A 5019-nucleotide genomic window follows, 5' to 3' on the forward strand; every position below is an offset into this window, starting at 1 on the left:
TAACGCTCTTTTCTCTAGCTCACTTTATTGTAAGAGTACAGCGTATGATACATATAACATACAAATACATATCAACCGACGGTTTACGTTACCAGTAAGGCTTCTGGTCAACCGTGGGCTATGAGTAAAGTCTTGGGGAGTTAAAAGTTATACGTGGATGTTCGACGGTGCGGCGGTCAGTGCTCTTAGCCTCGTTGTGGTTCAAGGATCAACTCTATACTAAATAAAGCGTTTCTAAACAGAAACACGCACAGAACCAGGTCATGTGTTGATCAGCTGGGGAAATGTTGGCCGGAGGCTAACAGCCTCTAACCCTGTGTCCCCTAGAAGCCAATTCGCTGTTCGTGGTGACCCTAGACCACAACCGCCAGGCCCCTGGGGCTGCCGAGACCATGAGGACCCCACTGCCAAGTGCAGGGCACAGGGGCACCTGCTCCTTCACTGTCCTCCGCACCCCAGGCCAGGGGCGCTGCCTGCACAGAGGCTGGGGTGTTGGCAGGGGTGGCCAGTCTCCAGGTCTGTCTGCGGCCTGCTTCCCTCAGGCACCTGTCTGAGCTGGGGGGTGGCCAGTGGTCCCTGACTCCCTGGGGGGTGCTCGGGGCCATGGCTGGAGATGCGGCCTGCAGAGCAGAGAGGGGCTCTGGGACTCCTGCAGACCCCGGGTGAGACAGACTGCCCCTCCCCTCCCCGGCCTCCTCTGGTGACCACAGCTGCCCAGGGAAGGTCTAGATGGACAAGTGGGGTTCTGCACAGATAACTCAGTGTGACGGGGGCAGAGAGCAGCTGAGCTCTGACTGATTTATATACTGGGGGCTGCGTCACCTGTGCCCAAAGAAAGGCTCCTGCAGTTAACCAGGTGGAAGCCGCTGGGACCGGCGGCCTTGGTTCTGGGAACTGGGGGGAGGGAGCAACTGGGGGGCACACCAGATGGAGTCCCTGGGGGACTTCGAGGGTGAGGGGGCCCCCGGGCCCCACGGCTCCCCAAACTCAGTGTCTGCACAAGTCTTTTCTGCCTTACCTTGCCCTTGGCCTTGAAGCTGCAGGTTCAAGGGTGGGTCATCTCTACCCTCTAGAGAGGGAAGCAGTCACGGGGCAGGGGGAGAAGAGGATCGGGTCTCAGGGCAGCGAAGCGGTGGGGGATGGGGAACAGGGGCATTTAGGCTGGCGAGTCGGATTCTCCCCGGTGTTCTTGAAGAGATGGAACCAAGTCTGGAATGCTTGCCGGTGGTTTTGGCTCCTGGACTGTGTTTCTTAGAGACACAGTGCCCAGCCTGGGCGTCGCAGGTCCGTGAAGACTTTATTTTGGGGAAGGAGCCTGTTACCCAAGAATTTATGAATGGGATCCCTGCGGGTGGCTGTGACCCTTCCGGCCAGGGGCCTGCCTCACTCCGACCCACCCCTGGACCTCCAGCCCTGCCCCGGGGTCCCCAATGCCGCAGCCCCCTGTGGTCCCAGCACACCCCACCTTCAGGCCTGGCCCCCAGTTTGCCCAGCCATCCCTGAACTGGGTGCTGAGTGTCGTCAGCTTCAGTGCACCTGAGCTGTCCCACGGCCAGACTAGACTGGAGAGTCACTCGGAGGTGGGGGCCCCTGGTGCCCCAGCTGGCCTGCTCCTTGCCCGACACCCCCGCCCGCCAGGTCTCTGCTCCCACACCCGCCGGCCCACCTTCCCGAGCACCATTCAGGGCCCGGCTTGTGGGCTTGTCTCCCGAGCAGCAGCCGGAGGCTTAAGGGTTAAAAATAACCAAAAAGCTATGACCCCAAGGTGGTTCTTCTGCCCACACTGGCCGCGAAGGCTCTCTCCCACACCTCTGCACGGGCGCTGCAGGGGTGACGCCTCCCTCCACTGTGACTCTCTGCCTCTGGGCACCAGGCACCTGTTGTCCCTTGTCTCCACCGAACTTTGACCTCCCTCCGCACAGGCCTGTGTGTCATTTGTCTGCCTGATTAGCCTCTGTTTCTAGACCAGGTGTGGCAGAGGGGTGCCGGGGTGGCGGTCGGAGTGGTTCCCCTCCACCTTCCCCGCTCTGCCACAGAACGAACCCTGGACTGTCCCCGCCACATGGGCGGCTCAGGACCCGCCAGGCTCTCCCCGGCTCCTGGGCAAAGCCCTTTGGGGCCGCCCCAGGCACCGCTTCCTCTATCCGTCGACTCCGGCTACTTGGGTCGTATTTTTTAGACTAACCAGAAGTCAGGTGCTAATTTGACAATTTGACAGCGGTGACTGGGCTCGGCCCCTGGTCTCTCGGCCCCGCGGGTGCAGCCCCGCCCTTTGCCAAGTTGGGGGCGGCTCACAGGGCGAGGGCTCCCAGGGGCCGATGGCCACCGAGCCTCTGGATGGTAGGTCCTTCCGGACGTGTCCCCAGCCGGGCTCAGCCGACACAGCGTCTCGTCCCTGAAGGCGACGGACAAGTGTGGCGCCAGGCTTTCTGCTGATGGCTGTCCTGAGGATGACTTCTCTTATTCCCATTTTTAACCGAGTCCCACGTACTCACTGAGCACAGACGCATTCGCAAGATCCAGATTCAAAGCCTGCGGGAGGGGGACAGCGGGAGGCCCCTCCCTGCTTTAGCTTCTCAGGAGCCCTTGACACCCCCCGGCCCCCCCACCCCCACCCCCGGGAGCCAAAGCTGTTTCTCTGCACATTCCAGTCAGTGAATTGCCCCATGGCTGGGTGTCCCGCCCCCCCCCCCACCCCCGTGTTTGCTTTTCCGGCACAGGGCCTGGCTGGGGAGGCGCCCAGGGGTGTTTGCTGAGTGACTCTGTCAGCCTGTAGCTCCATTTCCTCTTGGGAGGCGGCACATGGGTGGGCTGCAGCCTGAGCGAGCCCAGAGGGCAGCCCCTCCGGCCGAGACCCCACCACACTGCGTGTGGTCTCTCCTCCACTGGCTCCCACTGCTCCAGACCCGACCCCCAGATGGCAGGCTGTGTGTGTGTAAACTTCCCCCAGAAGAGGGCTCCGGGGCTCCATCAGGTGTGCCCTGGCCAGGGGACCCCAGTGACCCCAGCCAACAGAGCCTAGACTCTTCTCCCCGCTCCCCCCCGCCCCGTGCTGGCAGAAGCCGCCAAGTCCTTCTCCCAAAGCTGCTGACTCAGGCCTGAATCATGGCCTGCCTCCCGACACCGGGAGTGGCTGCTGGTGGGGGCAGTGGCGAGGTGGGGGCTGGGCAGGCTGGGCAAGGGGGGCGGGGGTAGGTGCCGTCTGACCACCACCCGCGTGGTCAGGGAGCGAGTGCCATGGGCTGCATTCCAGAAGTGGGCCTGGGTGGGCCTGACCTGCCTGGAGAGGGCCCCCCTGGAGGCTGGTTACGCCCTGTGGACAGTGGGCAGTGTGGCCCAGTGGTCCAGCCCAGGAGCACTGTAGCCATTGGCCCTGGGGGCCCAGAAGCTGGTTCTGTGCTTATATGCTGCCAGGCACCCCGGCTGCTTGGATCTGGGGCCGCTTGGAGGGAGGGTGGAAACACCGGTCCCACCCAGCTCTTCTGGGGGGTTCAACGGTGTGAGTTGCGTGAAACCCTCTGAGCAGCGCCCTCCTCTCTCTGTGATAAGGAGAGCGATGTTGTGGAGGCGGGTATAGGGGACCAGGCCCAGGGGTGACCCAGTGGGGACCAGCCGGCCACTGTGGACCAGGGGCTGGGGGGGTGAGAAGTCTGGGGAAGCTCTTTGGACAAGCCTCGGAGCAGGGCAGGGAGAGCAGGGGAAGGGTTAGAAAGGGCGGGGCAGCGATGGGGGAGAGAGACCTGACCTATCAGGAAGGATCCCTGGGTGCAGGGAGGGAGGCAAGGGGGCAGGGCCAGGCTGGCTGTGACGTGCGGGCCAAGCTGGCCAGAGCTGGTGGGGTAAGACATGAGTGCGCGCGCGCGTGTGTGTGTGTGTGTGTGTGTGTGTGTGTGTGTGTGTGTGTCAGAGGTCAGCTTCTGGTTTCTGCCACAGGGCAGAAACCTGGTCTGTCGGGAAGACCTGGGAGACAGGGGTGCTGAGCAGTCGAAGGCAGCCAGGTCCCCCCAGTATTTGCTGAGGATGCGCTCAGCTTAGGCTTCCGGAGGCAGGTGGCCATTTACAAAGATTGGGGACACTCGGCAGCTTGTCTTGACCAGCGTGTGCTGACTTCCTCTGGGGCTGCGGTCCTGCTCAGCCATGACCCCACGGTGTCTCCAGGCCCCGGCCTTGTGCTTCGCCTCATCATGTGGATGTGGGGCAGTGCCCGTGGCTCTGGAACGTGCCGGGGGAAGCTCCGTGGGGACAGAGCGTGGGAGGGAGCCTCAGGCCCTGGCCTGGAAGGCCACCCAGTGTGGCACGTGCCCACGGTGGGCGCCCAGCACGCGACCCGGGGTGCCCGCCAGGCTCAGCCCGTCCGCGTCATGCAGCCAGGCCCGGCAGGTGTCACCGTGTGTCAAAGATGGGTACCCAGGGCCCAAGGGGCTGGGAGCTCACTCAGGGCCGCACGGAGGGCAGGCAGCTCACATCGGGGAGTCTCCCCACAAGAACAAGTCTCCACAGGCTCCACCTGAAGAAAAACAGCTGTTCAGCACGTGGGCCCCTCCCACCCCGCCCCTCCCACCAGCACACTGGCCCTTCCCGCCCACGACCCCACCCCTCCTCCCTCCTACCTGGTCAGGGAGCCAGGGGGCTGTTGTTCCCAACTTACGGAGCCTGACATTCAGAGTGGGGAGCAGCTCACGGGCAGGCAGGAGCACCCCGAGGGTGGGAGAGCCTGCAGGGCTGTCCGGGGACCCCCTGCGGGAGCCCCAGGGGGCCCAGGGACCTACTGACTGGGAGCACTGGTGACCCCGGCTGGAAGGTGGCCCTCAGGTCAGCCAGCAGGAGGCCCCTTCTGGCCTGGCCGCCTGCACAAGCCCCACACGTGGAGGGAGCCACGTGCTGTGGCCTGGGGTCTAGGGTCCTGGACCTCCCCCGGTCGGTGGCCCTGGGCAGAGGGACTGAAGTTCCTTGAGCCCAGTTTCTGCAACCCACCCCCCCATCCCCACAGGGCGCTGGGGGTCGTGTCGGGGTGTGTGA

The sequence above is a fragment of the Puma concolor genome, chromosome B3 (genome assembly GCF_028749965.1).
Source record: "Puma concolor isolate L17-30 chromosome B3, mPumCon1.1.hap2, whole genome shotgun sequence".
NCBI classification, from domain to species: domain Eukaryota; kingdom Metazoa; phylum Chordata; class Mammalia; order Carnivora; family Felidae; genus Puma; species Puma concolor.